This window comes from Mesoplodon mirus (assembly GCF_964341445.2).
Source record: "Mesoplodon mirus genome assembly, chromosome: 3".
Classification (NCBI taxonomy): Eukaryota; Metazoa; Chordata; class Mammalia; order Artiodactyla; family Ziphiidae; genus Mesoplodon; species Mesoplodon mirus.
The window spans coordinates 94,848,136-94,875,504 of NC_138978.1; the positions used below are offsets into that span (position 1 = coordinate 94,848,136).

General features: G+C 38.9%; 1 protein-coding gene across 10 annotated transcripts in view; it reads right to left on the bottom strand.

Annotated features, from left to right (window-relative positions):
* The window catches only part of FRRS1 (ferric chelate reductase 1), a 134,618-nt gene that overhangs the window by 83,560 nt on the left and 23,689 nt on the right, over nucleotides 1-27,369 (bottom strand). Inside the window, exon 3 of one of the 10 annotated variants that reach the window (XM_082614077.1) lies at nucleotides 6,383-6,466. The exons of 8 other annotated variants lie outside the window; for them this stretch is intronic. The gene's annotated coding sequence lies outside the window, so the exon portion shown is untranslated. Of the gene's footprint in view, nucleotides 1-1,762; nucleotides 1,797-6,382; nucleotides 6,467-27,369 lie in introns of those variants that run through there. One more of the 10 variants, XM_082614080.1, reaches the window with a different exon arrangement.

Genomic DNA, 27,369 nt, shown 5'->3' on the forward strand with positions numbered 1-27,369 from the left:
TGCATGTACTTAGGTGGAAACATGCTCCTGCCACAATGAGGAATGAAAACAAGCAAACTACAAAATGATACGTAATGTACCAAGTGCATATAAAAGAAAAGGGAAAAGAAAAAACACCATGCTTTAACCGTTCTCAATAGTGGTTACCCCCTATGGGAAAAGAAGTGGACTTCTTCTTTTTAATCCTCTTTGAATTTTGCATATTTTTTAAAGCATGTAGTGCTTTGTAATTTAAAAAACACTACAAGACATGCATATTTGAAGACTGTAAAGAAACATTAAATTAACTGTAAGGTGTTCAGATTTTTTTCTTTTTTCTATTTTCAAACATTCTATATTACTTTTACTGTTATTGTCATTCAAGGTCCATTTAAAATGCTATCAACTACTCTGTCCTATGAGACAGTGTGTGGTAAGGACTTTGAAATCACATAGACCTAGGTTTGAATCCAGCAGGTACCACCTTAATGACTGACCTTGGGCAAATTATTTAATCTCACTGGGCCTAAAATTTCTCATTTTGTTAGAGACAGTGCTACCAATATCAAGGGATTTATGTGAAGATTAAATGAAATAACATCTACGAAACATTTAGCACAGTGCCCACCATAAAGGTCTTCCACTAAAATCCTTTCTTCCTTGGAATTTTGCCTAATTCCGCCAACTTTAACCAGTCTCTTCTGGGACGCTCCAAAAGCTTTGGTATTTTTGCTAATAAAAAATTTTATCACATTTTTCGGCCACAACTGGTTGACTTGTCTTAAGGCAAATTTCTGAAGGCAGCAAAGGCATCCTACTCCTTGATTTCCTTTCACAATGACTAGCAGACAACCTTGAAAACAGCACTCAACGCAATGCACTACAATGTGATTTCCAGGGAATCTTACATTACCTAAGTGGACAGGTGTGAAACAGAAGGTACAGCCAGCAAAAAGAATCCACATACTAGCTTATTAAAAGACTTAGTAGAACTCATCCCTTTAAACAAAAGCATCCTTTAAAAAGTCTAGCTCGTTGTTTTCAGTAAATCAATAGACCAAATTTTAGCCTCCCACTTCTCCACTATCGAAGTAAACATTCAAATCTTTCTACTTTTTCTTTAATTCAGAGAAAAAAGAAAATATCTGAACTAAGAAGTTTAGCTTTATAAAGAAATACTTCTAATAATACATTTACAAACGGAAAACTCCCCTTTGCCCTTAGGGCAGCATAAGACGCAAAAAAATTAAGGGTGGAGGTAACACCTAGTCACCTCAGAGCGTCTCTGAAATTCTAAAGGCACACCAGAGGCGGGGGTGAGGGGAGCTAAGATTTCTAAATTAAAAGACACTTTAAAAGCCAAATAGGGTTCTAAGTAACCTCCATATAGGTAATTACGCCATTAGCTTTAGATAAAAAGGGAGTTTCCGTTGCTTAAAATTAAAAACAAAAAACAAAAACATAAAAACACTGATGCATGAATAAAGTCAATGCTTTTCATGATCCCAGACACGTCTCTAATTACAATCACCCTTTTCACGGGATTAAAGCTCCGTAGTCAAAGTCACGTGACTTATCATTAATCTAACTCATTCGTGAGCACTCATTAGCTCAACACAAGCTCGCAAGGTCCAGAACACACTTTGTTAATAAAGTATCCATCCTGCGTCGCCGACCGCCCGGGTCAGCACGCGCCTGCTCTCTCAGTACTGTCACCAAGCTGGATTCAATTTGTAAGCGCTTTGCGAAGAGCTCGGACATAAAGAAAACAGGAGACACTTACCTCGAGAAGCAAAGGCAGCCTATCCAACTTCCGGTTTTGTTACAACTTATATCTCATTTCAGCAGCTGGGTGGAGCCAGTTTACCCATAAAGAGAAGAGAACGTTTCCCAAACTGAACCGCAAAACTGGATTTGCAAGACCAGTGCTAGTCTTAGGACTCAGTTTCTGAGAATTAACCATTCTATTTTACACAAAGGAACACTTTTTTCCAACTAATAATTGTTTCACTGAGAAAATTAAGTTCTTGTCTTTTACTATAAAACCATTTGAAAATACAACCTGTTCTATATAATGCTAAGTAAAGACAAACCAAAGAACCTGTTTGTGCTTAGGTTAGGGTTGCCAAATTTAGCAAATTAATGTATATGATGTTAAATTAGAATTTCAGATAAACAACAAATCATTCATTAACATAAGTATTGTCCTATGCAATATTGGGGATATACTTATATTAAAAAGTGATTCATTGTTTTCTTGAAATTCAAATTTACTTTCTATTTTATCTAGCCCTATCTAGAGAATAACAGTAATTAGCAAACTATTCCAATTAACTACAAAAGGTGTAATAGAATCAGACTGCATAGAAATGAAGCCTTTGAAAGTGTAAAGAAAAGAATTCTTTTATTATGCAAAATTTACCTTGGAATTTAGGAGTTTTGTTTGTTTTTGTTTCTTTTTAAGCCTTTAATCATTGTTTTTCCAAGATTCTTTTTGCAAAAAAAAAAAAAAAAAATTCAGGGCTAGGAAAAGATAATGTTCTGAAAATATTAAACACTTCAGACCATGACTAACATGTGCAGACTGGAAAATAGACTTTGTCACAGACGCCGTGACCTGTGATCACTGGTTGGCAATCACACTAGTAAATTCTCTAGAACCATTTCAAAAGGGGAGAAAAGTAGGGAAAGAACACCATCACTTTAATCTTTCTCTTTAGGAACTTGTCACGAGTAACAAAAGCCCCCTTTACAGGATTTTAGAGAGAAGCTTTAAATAAAGAAGATGCAGCTCTGGTTTTCTATCCTAAAGCTGCTTGGAACGTGAATGAATTTAAACTAAGTCAGTTGATCTTCAGTCCTTCTATATAAAGCGCCAAGTGGTGACATAACTTTCTCTAGTTTTAGTTAGACTCTTTCCAGGAATAGTCCCCAGTGGACACTTTACATGCCCAAAGCATGATAAAAAGTCTATAAAACAAATAATTCTTAGACTATACTATCATAATCTTTAATCCTAAAGTACAGTAGAAAAAAACTGAATGGAGAGGCTTAGCACTATCTAAAACTACCCTTTCCAGGCCTGTCATTTCCCTGAAAGTCCCCAGTTATAATTCCCCTTATCATTCCCTCCCATAAGTTCACCTCTATGGGGCTCTTCATCAGCTACTTGTCAGCTGCCAGAAAGGAAACCCAATATATTAAAGTCTTCAATGGACCTTGGACTCTGAGAAGTAGATACTAGCCTATTGGAGCCCGCTCTCATGTCTCTAAGTTAGCAGTTCTCAAATTTTTTTGGTTTCAGGACCCCTTTGCAACTCCTAAAAATTATTGCAGCCTCTAAGAGATGTTTGGTTATGGGGGTGATATCTGTCAATATCTATTGTATTAAAAAAATAAAGTGAGAAATATTTAAATACTTATTCACAAATTCCACAAATTTTTTATGGACAAATGACAATAATGAACTCTACATGTTGACATGATATTTTTTACTCTTGCTTTTATAAGTGTTTTTCAAAAATAAGAATTTAGTGAGAAGAGTAGTATTGTTTAAATTTTTACAAATCTCTTCTGTGCCTGGTTTAGTAGAAGACAGCTGAATTCTCATATCTTCTGTATTCAGTCTGTTGCAATATCATATAAGCACATCATGCAGCCACTGGAAAAATCTACTGCATACTCATAAGAGAATGAGAATGAATAAGGCAAATAATGTATAGCAAGAACAATAATAACGATCTATTGAGCTTCTGTTTTGACTGAGGCACATGAATTATCGTATCCAAGTCTCACAAGGACTCTAGGTAAGAGGTATTTGTTATGGACATTCTGCAGCTGAGAAGGCTAAGGATGTGCCTGGCTAAGTAAATAGCCCAAGGTCAGGCAGAGAAAAGTGACAGACCCGGTTCTAAGCCAGAGCTACTAACTCTCTACACTGTCAAGTGTGAATGAGGGCTGATGGATCAAACTTAAAAACCTTCCTATTATAGTCAGCATTTCATTAAAAATTACATTGAAGTAAAACATCTCCAATTGATTAGACCCTGCCGCAACTCAATAAAACCAAACCCACTGTCTAAAATGGACTCATTCTCACTCAGCTTTTAATTATGGCCATCTCATCCAAATTCATCCCCTCTTCTCTATCTCCACTGCCATCACTCTGGCTTAGGTCCTCATTACTTTTCAACTGGACTATGGTCATTATCTACTAAGTGCCTCCAGTTTCTCATCAACCTAATAAGCCATCCCACATGCTATATTAATCTTTCTAAAGTATAACTCACATCATGTAATTCTACTGCTCAAAAAACCTTCACTTACTACTTATTACTGAATGAATGAATGTCCAGATTCCACAGACAGATGGTAAAATGACATAATATCTGTAAATCACAGTGCCTGACACAGAAGTGTTTAATAAATCATACTTTAAAGAAAAAAATTTTTTTTGATTTGTGAATGAGATGCCCCATCTTCCCAGTGCTTCACAATAAGAAATTGTTTCAAAATTACCCATGAACTTCTAACCAAACTCTGTTCACTAAATCCATATTTCACATGTTCTCTGACAACACAAAGCCATTCTCAGCATTAGATTAGTAGTAGCAACATTCTTCTTCATAATTTTCTTTCTACCAGTTCCAGGTCACTTCACATTATTCTCCTCTAAATACAGCCTACTCTTTAAATTACTCAACATAATGTGACTTCTCTATGATGAATGATCCTGAGGAATATCTGCCACTTCACCCAAACCCTGGCTAAAATTATCTGTGTCTTCAAAAGATAACTAACGTTATTACTGAGACCCAGTTTTGACTTCTCTGGATAAAATTAATCTCTTGAAAAAATCTTTACTTTCACCATAATTTTTTTTACCATAAAAAAATGGAGATGATCTGAAGTCATAAAAGTCTACTCTAATGTAAATACATAGAGGATAACTCTTTGTGGCATAGGACATTGCCTTCTAGTAATTATTTTCAATTGAGATATTTCCTTGTTGTAACACACTGTCCTGCTCATTGTAGAATGTCTACGCGTTCCATTATTCGAGCTATAAAATACAGAAGCCCTGCTCTACCCATTAATAGTGATAATCCAAAAAATGCCACTACACATTTCCAAAGTTGCAGCGGGAAGCAGATATAAGGTATGAGAGTGGATCCACTGTGTAAAGCTGTGATTAGATGAGTCACTCTGGGTCCCAGTGGAATGAAGCATTTTGCTTTTGAAGAAAATAAATACCAACAGGGGAAAGACCTAGAGTATTACCACAGTTTAGTTATAGTACTGCTTCTTTAGGTTGACAGGTGAACTCAAAAGAAGCTTGGCTTAAAACGAATGTGAAAAGGCAAAGGAGTGTGGTGAAAAGAGCACTAGATCATTCTAGACAAATCACTTACCTTCTCTGTTTTTGTTACCTCAAGAGTAAAAATGAGACTTCCCTGGTGGTGCAGTGGTTAAGAATCCACCTCCCAATGGGGGACACAGGTTACAGCCCTGGTCCGGGAAGATCCCACATGCCGTGGAGCAACTAAGCCCGTGCATCACAACTACTGAGCCTGTGCTCTAGAGCCCACGAGCCACAACTATGAGCCCATGTGCCACAATTACTGAAGCCTGCGTGCCTAGAGCCTGTGCTCTGCAACAAGAGAAGCCACCGCAATGAGAAACCCGTGCACCACAACGAAGAGTAACCCCCGCTCGCCGCAACTAGAGAAAGCCCACGTGCAGCAACGAAGATCCAAACGCAGCCAAAAATTAATTAATTAATTAATTTTTTAAAAAAATTAAGAAAAGCAAAAGAGTAAAAATGAGGGATTACAACCGGAACCATATATTCTCTAAGGTTTCATGCCAAATTCTGAATGCAGGTTTCTGATGTCCAAGAAGAGACACATAATGGACCAGAAAAATACTAGATTTTTAGGGGAAGGGTCACTTAAAAAAAAAAGAATTATCACAATCATCCAACAAATATTTTGTCAAGTACCTACAGTATGGCAGATATTGTGCTAGGCACTAACCTATATTTGTATAAAGTGGTTCTACATCTACTCTAATATACTGTGATTTCTTAGGTGGATGAGAAAGAAAAGAAAGAAAGAAAGAAAGAAAGAAAGAAAGAAAGAGAGAGAGAAAGAAAGAAAGAAAGGAAGGAAGGAAGGAAGAGAGAGAGAAAGAGAAAGAAAGGAAGGAAGAAAGAAAGAGAGGGAGGAAGAAAGAAAGGGAGGGAGGAAGAAAGAAAGGGAGGGAGGAAGGAAGGAAGGAAGTGGGAGGGAGGAAGAAAGGAAGGGAGGGAGGGAGGGAGGAAGAGGCACAATTACCTGGTAAACCCATGTGCCTACACACACGCAGTCTCCAGAAGCTGGAGAGACAAGGAACAAATTCTCACCTAGAGCCTGTGGAGAGTGTGTGCTTCTGCCAACATCTTGACTTTGGCCCAGTGATATTGATTTTGGACTTTTGGCCTCCAGAACTGTGAGAGAATAAATTTTTGTTGTTTTAGATCCCAAGTTTATGGTAATTTGTGTCAAACAATAATCAGTATTGAGGCTGCAAAGAAAAAAGAGCTTTATTTGGGGTCTTAGGAATTGCAATTTGGGAGACACAGATTCAGGGAAAAGCGAAAGAGTGTTCTGGGGAAGAGAAAGAGTCAAGGGCCCACAAAGACTAAAGCCACATGGCTGCCAAAGAACCGTGACCGCCCCTGATGCAAGTCAGGAAACATCTGTCCTCCAGGAATCACAAGCTGCTCTAGGGCAAGGGCCCAAACAAGCAGACAGGCTGCCAGGAGCCACCCTAGAGTAATGGTCCAGCAAGGATTCTGAGTAGGACAAGAATCAAAAGACCAGATTTCATCCAGGCCAAGATGCACACAAGTCACACCTACTCTATGGCCTCCTGGCTCATTTTAGAGAGCCCTCTTAGCAACACCAACTCCATTTTTATTTTCCTTTTACATTTGTTACAGTAGCCACAGGAAACTTATCAACTCCCCTTTCCAATTTCTTCTTTATTTTTATCAATTAGTGGTACCCATTTTCCTTACCACTCAAACTAAACCTGGAGGACTTTCAACTTTTTTGTCTCTTTCATATTTTATAGCTTAGAGTTTTTCAACTCAGAGCCACAACCCGTTTGTCAGTGGACTGTAAAATCTTTAGTGGTCACAATCAGAAAACTGTTAATGAAATAACATAGAAAAAAAATCAGAGAAAATACCTTTATATGATAAGGGTAAATGAATGTTATTTCATGAGCTTTTCTGATTATGAGTAGATATATCCTGGTTTGTGAGATGAAATGTATTTCTTACTGTGGGCAACAGCCCAAAATGTTGAAACCAATTGCTTTTAATTTCCCCAAGTCAATTATCAGTTCCTTCTTTCTCAATATTGTTGGGAATGAAGAAATTTTCCTCTACTCTTCTAGGTTCTTCTGGATGGTCTAAGAATTAAATTCACATGAAACAGAATAACAAGAGAAAATCGAACAAAAGTTTAATAACATGAACACCTGGGAGAGATCCAGGAAAACTGAGTAATTTGCCAAAATGGCCTAAATCCTCACCTTAAGTACCATCTTCAGCTAAAGACAAAAGAGGATGTTGGGGGTAGTAGTTTGGGCAATTTAAAGAGGAGGAAGGTAATTGACATAGAGATGGACAAGTAAATGTTTGGTAAATAAATGTTTGCTGGGCCATGCAGAGACTATGGGACACAGAGTGGACTCTGATCTCTAGGTCCAGCTGAGTCCCCATCCCTCCCCCTCCCCCATCCACACTTATCTCATATCTCTGGTGATAGCTCTATTCTGGGAACAGGCCCTTTATCTAAATTATTTAGGCAGCCAAGGAGAATGTAGAAGAGACACTTCCTGAGTCTTCTGTTTCTTAAAAATAATCAGCTTAAATTTATCCTCATGTCAAAGAGACACATTTAGGGGTGGCAAATTTTGCTCCCCTACAATACTTATATGTAAGCCTTCTTCCCACAGACATTAGACTAACGAGGGCCAAAGGCAAAAACAGAATGTGTAGGAGAAAGGGGATAGGAAAAAAAAAAATAGGCAGTCTGGAAATAGTGAATCTTTTTGTCCATTTTTAGCATAAGCTAATTCACTGATAGCTAACTAAGAGTCCAGTCTGGATGGTGTGCCATTGAGCAGGCTGGCTGGAGTCAACGAAGATGATAATTTCAGTAGTTTATGGATTCTCCAGGAAACTTTGATAATCCCTATGGAGCAAACAGGAGCAGCTGTCTCTTTATGATGGCTGCCATGTCTGTCCATTTGTCCCAACTCTGAGAGGCACTTCTGCACTCATCTGATACTCTCCTCCAGTCTCTTACTTCCCATCAGCCAACAGCAGAGCTGAGTACTGATCACATCAGTGATCTAAGTGCTTAGGAGAGTTGCTTAGTAACTAATCACTCCCAGTGCCTTCTCTGGGTCTAAATCTTTAACACACTGTTCTCTGGCCACATTTGTTCTTCTCTAAATTAAAATGGGATATTTTCTTTTAAGATGTTAAAAATAAGACTCTAAGTTCACTGAATAAATTTTTGACCTGAATTACTAATTACTTTACCTCTCTGAGAGCAAAGGAAGCAACAATCAGAACTTTATCTCTTGAGTCAATTCTGATCAACAGAGAAATTTTGATGAAACCAAAGATAGAAAACTTGAGGGAAACAGGAAGAAATTGGAAGTGGTGGCATCTATTTGGATGGGAAGATTGGTGGGAAACAGAGGAGGAGCAGGTTTGAAGGGTAGAAACCAAGAGATGAGTGTTGGACATATTAGGTTTTAGATGCTATTAAAATATCCAAGTGGAGATATCTGTTGATATACATGTATGAAGATACACATTTGAGTCATTGGCACTATGGTGTGAGCATGGATGGAAAAAAGAAGAGGTCTAAAGAATAAGCCTCAAGTGCACTAAAGTTTAGAAGTTGGGAAGAACCGGCAAGTTCAGTAAAGGAAATTGTGATTGATTGGCCAGTAAAGTAGGAAGATAACTGAGAGAGTGGTGAGTCCCAAAATGTAGAAAGTGGTACCGATGAGGTCCATCATGTCCAATGTTGCTGAGAGCTTGAATATACTGGAGACTAACAATTGACAAATGAGCATGGTTCTCAGAGTCACCTGTGGACCTCCTGCATCAGAATTACCTACTAATTAAAATGAGATTTCTGGGCCCACCTCAGACCTACTGGACAGACTTTGTAGGAAGGCACTCAGAACTGTGCACTTAAACAAGCACAGGGTTATTCTCACATACCCAAGAGCTGCTGTATTAGAGTTTTTGTCATTGGAATGATATCAGTCATTTCTCTAGACCCATGGTTCTCAGGCTTTAATATGCATCAGAATCACCTGATGGATTCCTTAAAACACAGATTACTAGAACCCACCTCCAGAGTTTCTGATTCAGGAAGACTTGGGTAAACCTGAAAAATTGCATTTCTAACAAGATTCCTGGCAATGCTAATGCTGTTAGTCTATGGCTACAATTTGAGAACCACTGTACCAATTTTTTTTTAAAAAGGCCCTTTAAAAACAGAGTAAGAATATGTGTGATTCAAAATGTAGCCCCCTTCCCTGGCTAATAAAACTCTTAAGATAACATGGTCTTAGAGATAATAAATTTCTCTCAAGTTTTCTCTCTCTCACCATAGCTGGAATTTCTCCTTCTTCAGGGAAGTCTCTGCTTTTAAGACCTTTTAACATGCTCATCATTGCACCTTGCTCACCCGATATCTAGGACAATCTCCCTTATTGAAAGTCAACTATTATGGACTTGAAGCACATCTACAAAAGACCTTCACAGCAACATCTAGATTAGCATTTGATGGAATAACTGGGGATTATAACCGAGCAAAGTTGTTGACATCAAATTGCTATATCTAAAGAGTGTTCCTGGGCTTCCCTGGTGGCGCAGTGGTTGAGAGTCCGCCTGCCGATGCAGGGGACACGGGTTCGTGCCCCCGGTCCGAGAGGATCCCACATGCCGCGGAGCGGCTGGGCCCGTGAGCCATGGCCACTGAGCCTGCGCATCCGGAGCCTGTGCTCCGCAACGGGAGAGGCCACAGCAATGAGAGGCCCGCGTACCGCAAAAATAAATAAATAAATTAATTAATTAATTAAATAGTGCTCCTTTTAACTCTCTACCCTTACCTTACTTTATCTTCTTATCACTACCTGACATTATGTTTACATATTTATTTCTTTATTTATGTATTGGCTAGCTCATCTGCTGGAATATAAGTTCTGTCAGGGAAAGAATTTTATCTATTGGCTTTGCTTTTAACTACTGTTTGTTCAAATAATCTTCTATTTTGGACATTGTGTTTCATTCTGCTGTTTTATTATTATGAACAACATTAATGTAAATATTCTTGTATATACATACATCCTGGGTCACTTCTTCAATTTAAATGCCATTTTTTGGTTAATTTTTTTCAAGTCATGTTTATAGAAGTATAATTCTACAAAGAGTGAAATTTTCCCTTTTTAGTGTAGAGGCCTGTGATTTCTGACAAACATGCGGTGATGTAACCACCACAATCAAGAAACAGAGCATTCACATCACCTCAAAATGTCCCATTGTGACCCTTTATATTCAACACTTGCCTCACCCCCACCCTAGAAACCACTTGTATTAGTTTGCTAGGACTCCTGTAACAAAGTACCACAAACTCAATTGCTTAAAAAGTAGAAAATCTATGTCTCAAATCCGAAACCAAGTTGTCAGCAGGGTTGGTTCTTTCTGAGGGCAGTGGGGGAAGGATCTGTTCCAGGCCTCTCCCCTTGGTTTATAAATGACTGACTTCTTCCTATGTCTCTTTACATCATGTTCCCTCTATATGGCTCTGTGTCCACATTTTCCTTTTTTATAAGGTCATTAGGTGATGTTGAATTAAGGCCCACCCTAAAGGCTTCATTTTTAACTTGATTACCTCTGTAACGACACTACTCCAATAAGGTCACATTCTGAGATACTGGAGTTAGGACTTCAACATATGAATTTTGGGGCAACACAATTCAACCTATAGCACAATTGATCTGTTTTCTCTCCTTATAGATTTGTCTTTTCCAGAATATCATATGAATGAAATCATAGCTTCTATGGCCTTTTGCATCTGGTGTCTTTCACTTAGCATAGTGCATTTGAGATTCATCCATGTTGCATGTATCAGAAGTTCATTCCTTGTTATTGCTGAGTAATATTCCATTGTATGTATGTACCAGTTTGTTTATCCATTCACCAGCTGAAGGACACTTGAGTTGTTTCCAGTTTGCAGCAATTATAAGCATAGTGACTTATAAGTCTATAAGTCACTATAAATATTCACATACTGGTTTTTGTGTGCACAAATGTTTTCATTCCTCTTGAGTAAATACCTAGATGTGGGATTGTTAGATCATATGGTAAGTGTATGTTTAACTTTATAAGAAACTACTAAATTGTTTTCCAAAGTGACTGCTCCTTTTTTTTCATTCCAACCAATGATATGTGAGGATTTAAATAATAAATAAAATTGTATTTTGTGACATCATTTGGTAATACTTAAGGATATTAGTTCAGTATTGCAGAAATGATGGAAGCAAGGGGTATAGTTTTAACTCAGAGGTTATCTGCCTACACCACTCCACCCCAAGAAAAGCTCTTTGTAAGTAGCCTATTCTGAGAGAGAGAGAGAGAGGGATTCTTCTAATTGCAACAAGTTGTTTATACATATTTAGTTCTTAAAAATTTTATCAAAATAAAACATGCAAATAGGTTTTTAAAACCCAAGTAGTACAGAAGCCATATAATGAAAAGCAATCATTCTGTGTTCCTCTGTCCCCTACCATCGGTTCCCTAACCTAGAGGCAAAATCTTTTATATATATCTGCTTTGGTTCTTTTGGTTATTACCATTTTTGTTAATAATATACTCTTCCTACTATTTCTTGATACAATACCTTGAGAGATTCTTTATTAATTTCCTGCCACTCTCCTCTGTTCACTTCTAATCTCTATATGTTCATATCACTATTTTTAGCTCCTCTAATTGGCTACTTTTGTGACTTAATATAATATCCAAACTTCTGTCTAATTGTCTGAAATATAGACATTATCCATTGAATTTCTCCTATAGTAGATGAGGATAATAGGACCTCTAGCATTCTATTTATATTCCTTTCCCCATCCCCTCCCATCTCCTGTCAATAACTTGGTCAAGGTGAATAACATATTTACAGTCTATTCTGTAACCCTACTTAGGTCTTCCCTGTTTTGCCTGTAAATTGATTTCAAAATTGAAAACTATAAAGATATCTACATTATGATTATTGATTATTTTAGTATTGTTCACTGAAGAGTCAAGATGGATTTCCTAATTTATGTCTCCAAGTCTTGATCCAAGTGCCACTCAATATGACAATGTACAAAACGGATTCTCTTTTCTTACTTCCCACCCATTGTCAGAAATCAGACTATACTTTGTGTTGCTTCATATTTAGAAGATTGACTTTCCCATACTGTTTAATGTTTCTTTGTTTTGCCTTGGGGTTTCTTAGAATCTTTTTTTTTTTCTTGTAGGATAAAGAAGTAAATGCATTCCACCCAATATCTTTAATATCATCCAGTTTCTTATTCATTCCATCTGTTGCTTAGAATCCATATCCATTCAATTTTCCTTTAAATCTGTAGATTTCCTATTTTCAATTGGATTTTAGATTATGAGTTTCTTGTATAGTTTTTTTTTTTTTTTTTTTTTTGCAGTACGCAGGCCTCTCACTGCTGTGGCCTCTCCCATTGCGGAGCACAGGGTCCGGACGCGCAGGCTCAGCGGCCATGGCTCACGGGCCCAGCCGCTCTGCGGCATGTGGGATCTTCCTGGACCGGGGCATGAACCCGTGTCCCCTGCATTGGCAGGCGGACTCCCTACCACTGCGCCACCAGGGAAGCCCGGTATAGTTTTTTTTTTTTTTTGAAGATTTTAATTGTTTTTCCTATCTAAAAAGAATGCATTGTATGCTCTTTGCCATGTCCTAAAGTTCTTACCTTTTTTTTTAATGGATTCAGTAGTTTCTTAAATTTTTCTGAGTATTGAAGGGCTTTATTTTGTTTTCAAATAGCTTCTGTTCTCTGAATTATCTACTTCCCTGAGAATCAGGTTTTTTCTTTCATTATTTTAGTCCCTCTATTTTATATTGTAGACTTACTGCAAATGACAGGAGGTTCAGCTGCTTATTTCAATTTAAGAATGTGGCAGTGGAAAGTCTGACGAGGCCTCAACAGGAACAACCTCACTCTTCCTCCGGTGTGTGTCTCTCACTCTCACACTACTGCCACACTCACTTCTCACACCAGATGTGTATGCATTTTTCCTCACACCAAGCAATTCCCTGAGACACCATCTAGGTGTCCTACAGTTTAACTGAATTCTGACACTATCTACCTGGAGATAGCATCAGATCCCACAGGTTAAGGGCTCAGTTCTACAAGACTTCCCCCCACCCTCCCACTTCAGATGCCAATCACAAGTCCAGGTTGTTACCTAGGCTTCTGACTGACTGAACTGAAGGTTCCCATAACCCCCTCCTTGGGTTCAATCAATTTACCAGAATGGTTCCCAGAACTCAGGAAAACAGTTTACTTCTAAGGTTACCAGTTTATTATAAAAGGACATAACTCAGGAAGAGCCAGATGGAAGAAATGCACAGGGCAAGGTGTGTAGGAAGGGGCACAGAGCTTCCAGGCCCTCTCCAGGCCAGCCACTCTCCCAGGACCACCATGTGTTCACCAGCCCAGAAGTTCCCTGAACCTTGCACTTTTGGGAATGTTTGTGGAGGCTCTATCATGTAGGCATAATCAACCATGATCTCAATTCTCAGCCCCTGTCCTCTCCCTAGAGAATGGGGGTAGAGGGCTGAAAGTTCCAAGCTTCTAATCACAGCTTGGTCTTTCTGGTGACCGGGCCCCCTCCAGGAGCCCATCACATGTCAGCTCATTAGAACAAAACACATTCACAAAAATCCAAGAGATCTCAGTGTCTGCAACCCAGGTCAAACACCAGATATTGGAACAAACGACTGCTTAGGAAATTACAAGGATATTAGGAGCTCTGTGCCAGGACCTGGAGGCAGAGGCCAATGTTCATTGTCTCTATTGTCTCACGCCTTTTGTAAGAGGACAGGGCTTACGGTTAGATCGCTTTTGTTTTGGGGTGGGTAACCTATTGGAGAATCAGCCCAGACATCCTACTGGCTCCCAAATACCAAAAAGTTAATCAATAGATCTAAATAGCTGTAGGTGAACTTTGAACATTACTGAAGGCACAAAGCAGATGTAAAGAAACTTCCAGTGGAACCACTAAACCAGGCTGAAGAATGTAAGCAGAAGCTCTGTACAAGCTCCAAGTGGCAGCAGAGTCCTGGAGACAGCCAGGCTTAAAAGAGCTGCTGCCATTGCCACCACAGACCCAGAGTGGCTACCCATTCAATGCTAGGAGCAGAGAGTCATGAGCAGGACCCTCAGAGAGACGAGTTGAGGGGGCAGGAGGCTACCAGGACTCAGAGCTGCCCTTGTGGTACAGGAGCTACATCTTCTTCTTTAGGCTATATTTTTGTGTTCACCCCCTTAACCTCAGCTCCAATAACAGTGCCTGGCACATAAATAGAAGTTGAAAGTCTCCCAAATGCTGAACTCTGAAAACAAAATCAAATATATCTCAGTGAAGAGGAAGAAGCAGCATTTGTGGCACCCACACTAATTTTTCCTCAGTGCTTATTCTTCCCTTCTCCTTTTAGTAATAGATACTCTTCCTCTTTTCAGCGGGGCATATGGCCACTCATCAAGGAAAAACACTTCCCAGCCTCCCCTGCATTTAGGTTACATGATTAAATTCTCTACAGTGGAATGTGAGTGGAGGTGACAGAAGAAACCAAGCCATGATCTTGAGAAATAAAACCAACAATAGGCCTTGGCTTGCCTGTCTACTATTGTGTAAAAGAAAAATAAAATTATCTCATATTTTGTGCTTTCTGGTACAGCAAGTGTGCTTATCCCTTAGCCAATACTGTATTCAAACAACATAATTTGACTACTGAAGGAGCTCTCCAACAATATCAAGTTTGAAACCAATGACTATATAGAAATGGCACCAAAGCCAAAGACTTATGACAGAGAGACTAAAGCCCAGAGTCAACTGAAGTTTTTTAATATGCTAAGAAGATTAATAAGGGCCTACCTGCTAAGGAATGCTTAAAGTACAAGACTGAGGAAGATAGAATCTCACTAAGAGAACCAGATAGTAAATTAAAAAATGGCAGTGGAAAATAGAACTATCAATGCCTATTTTACTTTTTTCTCAATCAAAGAGAATAATCTTGAAAGTGGAGAGATTAAAACAAACATGATCAGAGAGAATAAAATGAACAAGAGAGAGAGATGATGAAGTGCAGCTTCTGCATCTTGGGCCCAAATTACTTCCAGCCACTGATGTCTTCTACCTGAAGCTTTAGTTCTCCCAAGTTTATGAATCAGAGAGCAGGTGTCAAACGCTAGACTCAGAGGTGCCTTAAAAAGACTAGTGAGGGCTTCCCTGGTGGCGCAGTGGTTGAGAGTCCGCCTGCCGATGCAGGGGACACGGGTTTATGCCCCGGTCCGGGAAGATCCCACATGCTGCAGAGCGGCTGGGCCCGTGAGCCATGGCCGCTGAGCCTGCGCGTCCGGAGCCTGTGCTCCGCAACGGGAGAGGCCACAGCAGTGAGAGGCCTGCGTACTGCAAAAAAAAAAAAAAGATGTGAAAATATGTCCTTGGGGGTGGAGGGCAAGGCCTTCAAAGGTGTGGAACAAATGGCCTGATTTGTGAGAATTACTCGGATATGAATTCATTTGGTATTTTTTGTTTATTTGTTTATTTGTTCATTGCCTTCTTTACACACACATCATGCATCAATTAACATGTAAACAGAGACATTGTCAGTCTTGTTTTCCACTGTGCCTAGAATAGTGATTAGTACACCCACTGAGAGGGTTGCTTGATTGACTCTCTTCAAGCTTGTTTCTGGCACACAGTCATGTTGCTGTTTCTCCCCGCTTAACAAAAAATTTCCGTGACTCCATTCCCCCTGCCCACAACCATCCCAATTTTTTTTTCTTTTTTTTTTTTTGTCTCCCTGTTACAACATAATGCAAGAGTTGCCTATACTCTCTGTATCGGTCTGCTCTGGCTGCCATAGCAAAATACCACAAACTGGGTGGCTTAAACAACAGAACAGTATTTCTCACAGTTCTGGAAGCTGAGAAGTCTAAGATCAAGGTGTCAGCTGATTTGGTTCCCAGTGAGAGCCTTCTTCCTGGTTTGCAGACTGCTGCCTTCTTTCTATGTCCTCACCTGGTCTTACCTCCATGTGTGCACATGGAGAGAGCAATCTCTCTTTCTTTCCCTTCTTATAAAGCCACTAAGCCTATTCTAAGGGCCCCAATCTCATGATCTAATTTAATCCCAATTACCTCCCAAAGCCCCCATCTCCAAATACCATCACACTGAGAGTTAGGGCTTCAACATATGAATTTGGGGAGATACAATCATTAAATCCATAACATTCTACCCCTGGTCCCCTCGAATCCATGTCTTTCTCATATGCAAAATACATTCATTCCATCCCAACAGCCCCAAAGTCTTAATTCATTCCCACATAAGCTCTAAAGTCTAAGTCCAAAGCCTCATCTAAATAACGTCTAAATCAGGTGAGTCTCCAGGTATGATACATCCTGAGGCATAATTCTTCTCCAGCTGTGAAGCAAGGTATGTGCTTCCTAAATACAACGCTGGGCCAGGCATAGGAAAGACATTCCCATTCCAAGAGGGAGAAATAATAAAAAGGGAAAGGTGATGGGTCCCAAGCAAGTTCAAAACCTAGCAAGGTAAATTCCATCAGATCTTAAGGCTCTAGAATAATCCTCTTTAGTTCAACACTGTCTTACTTTGTTCTGTGGCTTTGCTGGCAGTGGCGGGGGATGGGGGTTTCATGCCCACAAGGCTCTGCAGGTGGTCCCAGCCCCATGGCTCCAGAGGGGACTCCTAGTCCCAGGGTTTTATTTGGAGGTCAGAGGCTTTCTGGCCTATTGAGACTGAGGTGGAGGCCCTGCTGATCTCTGAATCACCTTCGGGGTCACTTTTCCCTCTTCCTGAAGAGCAGCACACATTCACAGCCAAACAGCTCTATTGTCCTGTCCCATCAAATCCAGGAAGTCCAAAAGCCTTCCTTCATTTCATCCCATTTCCATCCCATTCAGCTCATACTGGTAGTATTTCTATTTATATAATCCCATAAACCCTTTATCAAGTGAGAGTACAGCCACATCCTTGGTATTCTCTTCAGAACACATTTTCTCATTTTTTGCAATATGGATAGGCCAAGAATTTTCCAAATCTTTAAGTTCTGATTCCTTTTTGCTTAACAATCCCTTCTTCAATTCATATCTCTCCTCCCACGTTTTACTATAAGCTGTCAGGAGAAACCAAGGCATTCCTTCAACACTTTGCCTAGAAATCTCCTTAATTTGTGAAATAAAATTCATATTTATGGCAAGACAATAAAAATTGAAACATAAAAATTCTTCTCTGCCCTTTGGCCTCCCCTCTCCTTGCACTGTGCATTGTGTATCCTCATTATGCATTGACCAAACCTCCCCCATCAGCAGGAATACCTGCTCAACCATAAATAGCAACATTCGCCTAGCATCAAGACAACTCCTTGGGACTTCCCTGGTGGCACAGTGGATAGGACTCCACGCTTCCAATGCAGAGGTCCTGGGTTCAGTCTCTGGTCAGGGAACTAGATCCCACATGCATGCTGCAACGAGAGTTCACATGCCACAACTGAGGAGCCCACGGCAGCAACTAAGGAGCCCTGGAGCTGCAACTAAGGAGCCCACTTGCCACAACTAAGACCTGGTGCAACCAAATAGATAAATAAATAGGTATTAAAAAAAAAAAAAGACAACTCCTTAAAAGATAACAATCCTTCTTGATCTTGTAAAGGGTCACATGACCCACCACGATGGCACTTAAAACTGGATTACATAAGCTGTCAATAATACGTCATTTAACATACAGCCCGCTGTCTCAAAAAACTTATATAAACTGTGTCTTGACTTGTAAAGGGTGGAAAGGTTCTCAGAGCATCCTGAAATGGTCTTCCTGGGTTAGAATCCTCAAATTTGGCTTGAATAGAATTTTCCAATTCCTTCTTAGATCAACTGATTAATTTTTTGTCAGCAGTTAAACGTCCAATTTCATTGCTCAAAAGGTCTACCTTTCACAAATCTAAAATACAACACAAATGAACACATCTATGAAACAGAAACAGACTCACAGACATAGAGAATAGACTTGTGGTTGCCAAGGGGCAGGGGGAGTAGGGGAGGGAAGGATTGGGAGTTTAGGATTAGCAGATGCAAACTAGTTTATATAGAATGGATAAACAACACGGTCCTACTGTATAGACAGGGAACTATATTCAATATCCTGTGACAAACCATAATGGAAAAGAATATGAAAAAGAATATATATATGTATAACTGAATCACTTTGCTGTACAGCAGAAATTAACACAACATTGTAAATCAACTATACATCAATAAAATTTTTTTTTAAGTTCTACCTTCCACAGAGCACTAAAACAGGAACACAATTCATCAAGTTCTTTACCACTTTATGCTAAGGATCACGTTTCCTCCAGATTCCAATAATATGTTCTTCAGTTCCATCTGAGACCTCACCAGAATCACCTTTAATATTTGTATTTCTAGCATGAACCTCAAAATTCTTCCAGCTTTTACTCATTACCCAATTCCAAATTCACTTCCACATGTTTAAGCGTTTGTTACAGCAACTCCTCGCTTCTCAGTACAAAAATCTGTATCAGTCTCTGCAGAGAAACAGAACCAATAAACTGTATATATTTATATATATATATATAGTGACTCAATTCCTTATAATAAAACTCTTTATATTTCCTTTATTTTTATATTTAATTTTAAAATTCTGTATATTTTTTAAATTTTATGTATATGAAGAGATTTATTAGAAAGAACTGAGTCACACAATTATGGAGGCTGAGAAGTCCCAAGTTGGGCAGTCAGCAAGCTGGAGAACTAAGAGAGTCAATGACACCATTCCAGTCTGAGTTCAAGTCTGAAGGCAGGAGAACACTGACATTCTAGCCCAAAGACAGGCAAAGAGAGACTCTTCTCTTACTCAGCCTTTTATTCTATTCAGGCCTTCAGTGCATTCGATGAGACCCACTTTGAAGAAGGCAATCTGCTTTTCTCAGTCTACCAATTCAAATGTTAATCTCATCCAGAAACACCCTCACAGACACACACAGAATAATGTTTAACCAAATATCTAGGCACCCTGTGGTTCAGTCAAGTTAACACATAACACTAACCATCACACTCCCTGACTCCAGCTCTTCTCTTCCCATTCTCAGTTAAGCCCACCCCAACAGGCTTCTGTCCTCAGCACTTCATGGAAACTACTTTTGTCAAGGTCACAGTGTCCTCTGCTCAGCTAAGTCCATCTTCCTCATCTAGTTTGACATATTAGAAGGATTTGACATGGTGACCACCCCTCTTCCTTGATATATTCCATTTGACTCCCAGGACAGCACACTGTAGTTTTGATTTGCATTTCTCTAATGATTAATGATGTTGAGCATTCTTTCATGTGTTTGTTGGCAATCTGTATATCTTCTTTGGAGAAATGTCTAGTTAGTTCTTCTGCCCATTTTTGGATTGGGTTGTTTGTTTTTTCTGATATTGAGCTGCATGAGCTGCTGGTAAATTTTGGAGATTAATCCTTTGTCAGTTGCTTCATTTGCAAATATTTTCTCCCATTCTGAGGGTTGTCTTTTGGTCTTGTTTATGGTTTCCTTTGCTGTGCAAAAGCTTTTAAGTTTCATTAGGTCCCATGTGTTTATTTTTGTCTTTATTTCCATTTCTCTAGGAGGTGGGTCAAAAAGGATCTTGCTGTGATTTATGTCATAGAGTGTTCTGCCTATGTTTTCCTCTAAGAGTTTGAGAGTGTCTGGCCTTACATTTAGGTCTTTAATCCATTTTGAGTTTATTTTTGTGTATGGTGTTAGGGAGTGTTCTAATGTCGTACTTTTACATGTAACTGTCCAGTTTTCCCAGCACCACTTATTGAAGTGGCTGTCTTTTCTCCACTGTATATTCATGCCTCCTTTATCAAAGATAAGGTGACTACATGTGCGTGGATTTATCTGTGGGCTTTCTATCGTGTTCCATTGATCTATATTTCTGTTTTTGTGCCAGTACCATACTGTCTTGATTACTGTAGATTTGTAGTATAGTCTAAAGTCAGGGAGCCTGATTCCTCCATCTCCATTTTTGTTTCTCAAGATTGCTTTGGCTATTCAGGGTCTTTTTTTTTCCATACAAATTGTGAAATTTTTTGTTCTAGTGCTGTGAAAAATGCCATTGGTAGTTTCATAGGGATTGCATTGAATCAGTAGATTGCTCTGGGTAGTAGAGTCATTTTCACAATGTTGATTCTTCCACTCCAAAAACATGGTATACCTGTCTATCTATTTGTATCATCTTTAATTTCTTTCATCAGTATCTTATAATTTTCTGCATAGAGGTCTTTTGTCTCCTTAGGTAGGTTTATTCCTGGATATTTTATTCTTTTCATTGCAGTGGTAAATGGGAGTGTTTTCTTAATTTCACTTTCAGATTTTTCATCATTAGTGTATAAGAATGACAGAGATTTCTGTGCATTAATTTTGAATCCTGCTACTTTACCAAATTCATTGATTAGCTCTAGTAGTTTTCTGGTAGCACCATTAGGATTCTCTATGTATAGTATCATGTCATCTGCAAACAGTGACAGCTTTACTTCTTCTTTTCCGATTTGGATTCCTTTTATTTCTTTTTCTTCTCTGATTGCTGTGGCTAAAACTTCCAAAACTATGTTGAATAATAGTGGTGAGAGTGGGCAACCTTGTCTTGTTCCTGATCTTAGTGGAAAAGGTTTCAGTTTTTCACCACTGAGGATGATGTTGGCTGTGGGTTTGTCATATATGGCCTTTATTATGTTGAGGAAAGTTCCCTCTATGCCTACTTTCTGCAGAGTTTTTATCATAAATGGGTGTTGAATTTTGTCAAAAGCTTTCTCTGCATCAACTGAGATGATCATATGGTTTTTCTCCTTCAATTTGTTAATATGGTGTATCACATTGATTGATTTGCATATATTGAAGAATCCTTGCATTCCTGGGATAAGGCCCACTTGATCATGGTGTATGATTCTTTTAATGTGCTGTTGGATTCTGTTTGCCAGTATTTTGTTGAGGATTTTTGCATCTATGTTCATCAGTGATATAAGCCTGTAGTTTTCTTTCTTTGTGACATCTTTGTCTGGTTTTGGTATCAGGGTGATGGTGGCCCCATAGAATGAGTTTGGGAGTGTTCTTCCCTCTGCTATATTTTGGAAGAGTTTGAGAAGGATATGTGTTAGCTCTTGTCTAAATGTTTGATAGAATTCACCTGTGAAGCCATCTGGTCCTGGGCTTTTGTTTGTTGGAAGATTTTTAATCACAGTTTCAATTTCAGTGCTTGTGATTGGTCTGTTCTTATTTTCTATTTCTTCCTGGTTCAGTCTTGGAAGGTTGTGCATTTCTAAGAGTTTGTCCATTTCTTCCAGGTTGTCCATTTTATTGGCATATAGGTGCTTGTAGTAATCTCTCATGATCCTTTGTATTTCTGCAGTGTCAGTTGTTACTTCTCCTTTTTCATTTCTAATTCTATTGATTTCAGTCTTCTCCCTTTTTTTCTTGATGAGTCTGGCTAATGGTTTATCAATTTTGTTTATCTTCTCAAAGAACCAGCTTTTAGCTTTATTGATCTTTGCTATCGTTTTCTTCATTTCTTTTTCATTTATTTCTGACCTGATCTGATGTTTATGATTTCTTTCCTTCTGCTAACTTTTGGGGGTTTTTTGTTCTTCTTTCTCTAATTGCTTTAGGTGTAAGGTTAGGTTGTTTATTTGAGATGTTTCTTGTTTCTTAAGGTAGGATTGTATTGCTATAAACTTCCCTCTTCGAACTGCTTTTGCTTCATCCCATAGGTTTTGGGTCGTTGTATTTTCATTGTCATTTGTTTCTAGGTATTTTTTGATTTCCTCTTTGATTTCTTCAGTGATCTCTTGGTTATTAAGTAGTGTATTGTTTAGCCTCCATGTGTTTGTATTTTTTACAGATTTTTTTCCTGTAATTGATATCTAGTCTCATAGCATGGTGGTTGGAAAAGATACTTGATACAATTTCAACTTTCTTAAATTTACCCAGGTTTGATATGTGACCCAAGATATGATCTATCCTGGAGAATGTTCCATAAGCACTTGAGAAGAATGCGTATTCTGTTGTTTTTGGATGGAATGTCCTATAATTATCAATTAAGTCCATCTTGTTTAATGTATCATTTAAAGCTTGTGTTTCCTTATTTATTTTCATTTTGGATGATCTGTCCATTGGTGAAAGTGGGGTGTTAAAGTCCCCTACTATGATTGTGTTACTGTCGATTTCTCCTTTTATGGCTGTTAGTATTTGCCTGATGTATTGAGGTGCTCCTATGTTGGGTGCATAAATATTTACAATTGTTATATCTTCTTCTTCGATTGATCCCTTGATCATTATGTAGTGTCTTTCTTTGTCTCTTGTAATAGTCTTTGTTTTAAAGTCTATTTTGTCTGATATGAGAATTGTTACTCCAGCTTTCTTTTCATTTTCATTTGCATGGAATATCTTTTTCCATCTCCTCACTTTCAGTCTGTATGTGTCCCTAAGTCTGAAGTGGGTCTCTTGTAGACAGCATATATATGGCTCTTGTTTTTGTATCCATTCAGCTAGTCTATGTCTTTTGGTTGGAGCATTTAATCCATTTACATTTAAGGTAATTATTGACATGTATGTTTCTATTACCATTTTCTTAATTGTTTTGGGTTTGTTATTGTAGGTCTTTACTTCTCTCGTGTTTCCTGCCTAGAGAAGTTCCTTTAGCATTTGTTGTAAAGCTGGTTTGGTGGTGCTGAATTCTCTTAGCTTTTTCTTGTCTGTAAAGGTTTTAATTTCTCCCTCAAATCTGAATGAGATCCTTGCTGGGTAGAGTAATCTTGGTTGTAGGTTTTTCCCCTTCATCACTCAAATCTGTCCTGCCACTCCCTTCTGGCTTACAGAGTTTCTGCTGAAAGATCAGCTGTTAACCTTATGGGGATTCTCTTTTATGTTATTTGTTGTTTTTCCCTTGCTGCTTTTAATATTTTGTATTTAATTTTTGATAATCTGATTAATATGTGTCTTGGCATTTTTCTCCTTGGATTTATGCTGTATGGGACTCTCTGTGCTTCCTGGACTTGATTAACTATTTCCTTTCCCATATTAGGGAAGTTTTCAACTATAATCTCTTCAAATATTTTCTCAGTCCCTTTCTTTTTCTCTTCTTCTTCTGGGACCCCTATAATTCGAATGTTGGTGCGTTTAATGTTGTCCCAGAGGTCTCTAAGACTGTTCTCAATTCTTTTCATTCTTTTTTCTTTATTCTGCTCTGCAGTAGTTATTTCCACTATTTTATCTTCCAGGTCACTTATCCGTTCTTCTGACTCAGTTATTCTGCTATTGATCCCTTCTAGAGAATTTTTAATTTCATTTATTGTGTTGTTCATCACTGTTTGTTTGCTCTTTAGTTCTTCTAGGTCCTTGTTAAACATTTCTTGTATTTTCTCCATTCTATTTCCAAGATTTTGGATCATCTTTAACTATCATTATTCTGAATTCTTTTTCAGGTAGACTGCCTATTTCCTCTTCATTTGTTAGGTCTGGTGGGTTTTTGCCTTGCTCCTCATCTGCTGTGTGCCCATGACCTCTTAATGTTGGGATACCTTAGGCTTCAGTTCTTGGACACCTCCTCACCTTACAGTCTTTCCATTGGAGATTCTATTCCATCTCATGAGTATAAACACATCTCTATGTCCACAATTCTTAAAGTTACATCTTTAGCTCTAACCTCTCTGCCGAACTCTCAGTTCATATGTTCTATGATCTCTAATAGACATCTCAACCTCAGCATGTCCACAATTGAACTCTTACTATCTCCCACCTTCAGACATGCTCTATTCACAGCCTTTTCCACCTCAAAAGATAACTTTCATCTTACGTGATTTCCATGTGGCATTGAATACTATGGGTCACTCCAGTTCTCTAGATATTTTCTTAGCTACTGTGACTCCACCTTCTCCTAGTTTTCCTCTGATGGCCGAGGCATCCTGATCTCAGCCTCCTCCATGGACTTCTATCTATACTCTTAAAGTTTAGGACTTAAACATTAAGCTTCCTCAGACTCCCACACACAAATCTGTTGCAGGAAACAAATCTGTTCTAGGGCCCAAGAATGGGCTCTTGTCTAACCCCAGAAATGTATTGTCTGAGGAGATACACATTCTGGCAAGAGAATTTATTGGGAAGGGGGCACCCGGGCGGAGAGCAGGAGTGTAAGCAAGCCCAGGAGAAATGCTCTGCCACGTGGCTTGCAGGTGGGTTTTATGGTGATGGGGTTAGTTTCCAGGTTGTCTCTGGCCAATCATTCTGACTCAGGGTCCTTCCTGGTGGTGTGTACATCGCTCAGCCAAGATGGATGCCAGTGAGAAGGATTCTGGGAGGTTGATAGGACATACAGACTGGTGTCTCCTCTCTCCTTTTGACCCTTCCCAAATTCTTCTGGTTGGTGATAGCTTGTTAGTTCCACATTCCTTACCAGAACCTCCTTTTGTAAGATATCTCATGCAAGCGGTTACTATCATACCTGGCCAGGGTGGGCAGTTTCAGTCAGCAGTTCCCCTAACAAATCTATTTTTCCAAATACCCATTATCCAAGCTAGAAACCTGATGCTCATCATAGTCTCCTTTCACTTATCCTCTACATTTTATTGATCATCAAATCAATACTATCCTACCTTCAAAATATTGTTCATACGCTTCCATGTTTTTCTACCCCCTCTATCTTAATTCAGGCCCTCATTGCTTCTTGCCTCCTAGCTGGTCCCCCTGCCTCCAGTCTTGTACCCCTCTAAATCCATCTACTACACTGGTTTGTATGTATTTTTCTAAAGTATAAATCATTATATCATTTCCTTGATTAAAATCTTTTCCTGTTTAAAATATTTTCCATATTGAAAGTCTTCTGTTTTCACTATCAAGTCCAAGCTCTATAGCATAACACTCAAAGCCCTCTAGAATATGATTTCTGCTTACCTCTCTGGCATAATTTGCTACTTAGACACACTCTTTGCACTCACCATTGAAAACTCTTTGCAGTGCCTCACAGCCAAGCTTGTTTCAATTATGCTGAAAAGATAATATAGTACTTTCTGAGTTTAAGTTTATGTAAGCCTCTATACCAGAGCTAAATAAATACTGGTTTTCAAAAAGAGATATAAATTAAATTCTAGAAACTGCAGAGCTAGATGACAAGCCTCTAGAAAAATTTAGAATGGATAAACTAAAAGATGTTTTATGAGACCAAATGCTAATCACTAGGGGCAGCTTAGATTAATAAATAACTGATTACTACAGGTTAACTTCTTTTATATTTATCAGATTGGCTTATCAGAGGCATGCCTTTGACATAGCATAATTGGCTCTACAATAACATAGATGAAATTTAGTGTACTTATAAAAAAACTCGAGGTTGTATTTTGGGATCAAGTTAATGGTCTATAATGACAGGGAGTCATTCCCTGTCCCTACCCTTGCCTTTTAGCACCACTTTCCTACCCATAGTCAAGTGTTTCATGGGGTATGAAACATTTTTTAAATTAAGAATAAAGTTTAATATCAATCTAATAACTATAGCCACAATAGTGTAATACATCTTGAAGTTGACAAATTATCTGACAAGCTGTGAGCTCTCAGCTTTAAGCCAAGTTGTGCCACTGCTGGATTTAAGCCTGTCCAAGCTTGTTTGGGGAATGACATAGGCAGAACCCATGGAGCTCTCTTTGTGTGAGGAGCTCAGGTATTACCTGAGAGAGAAATTTTCCCAAAGGAATCAGGCAAAACAAGCTGATTCGGTAACAGAGCTTTGGTGGGAAGAGAAGGATAATTCTGAGCACAGAGTGGTGATGGTCAATTATATTTACTGCCAAGAACAATCTCCAAGGACTTATATTGCAGTCCTGTGAAGGGGGGAGTAATGTAAGCAAAACCAAAGAGCTGTGTACTCATTAACTATTGTCATATAACAAATTAGCACACATTTAGTGTCTAAAAACAACACACATGTATCATCTCACAGAATCTGGGCATAGTTTAACCAGGTCCTCTGTTTCAGGGTCTCTCATGATGCTGCAATCAAGGTTTCTGGCATCTCATCTGAAAGCTCAACTGAAGAGGGATCTGCTCCCAATTTTACATGCTTGTTAGCAGGATTCAATGATCTATGTCCTGTTGGGCTGGGGACCTCGGTTTCTTGCCTGCTGACAGCCAGTAGCTGCTCTCAGTTCCTTTTCACTGGGCCTCCCATACGTGGATGCTTGCTTCATGCATGCAAGCCCAGAAGGCAGTCAGAGGAGTCTCCTAGCAACATGGAAGTTTTAGTGCTATGTAATGTAAGTATGGAAGTGACACCCCATCACCTCTGCCATAGTCTGTTGGTTAGAAGCTAGACACAGATCCCACCCACAGTAAAGGTAAAATGGTTACATGGCACCAATACCAGGAAACAGATAATTGGGGATCATTTTAGAGTTTCTCTGCCTCAAACTGATTTATCAAAAACTCAAAGTCATTGAGGTATCAGCAGCATGACTTTAGTACTGCTTTAACACAATGCTACAAAAGAGAAGAGTATTTAATGATGGAACCTCATTGTGAGTCTGAAAGGACAGGGAACCTAGAGGGGACTTAGGAGACAATCTGAGGTGAAGAGCACTAAAACACACTTAAAATTCTTTGTATTTTGGCTTAGGACAAGCCTTTACGGGAAAATACTCACTTGAATTCAATAAATGTAAATACCCACACGGTGGCAGTAGATGCCAGAAAATTCTAGGTAATTATAAGCCAGTGAGGTACAGAAGAGCAAATTTATCTTCCTATTGGCAACCCATGTTTTCCTTTTTGTCTAATGCTTCTTTCTGAGAAGACTCAAGAATTTCGGGGTCCTCTTCAGATGGATGTGATAAGGGATTGTCTCCTTCTTTCTTTATGTATATTCTGCCACAGTCTCCTCAAGCCCCATAAGTCTGGGATATTCCAGAGAGACTCCCTCAGAAATCTCTAGACTAGAAATAGGCACCAG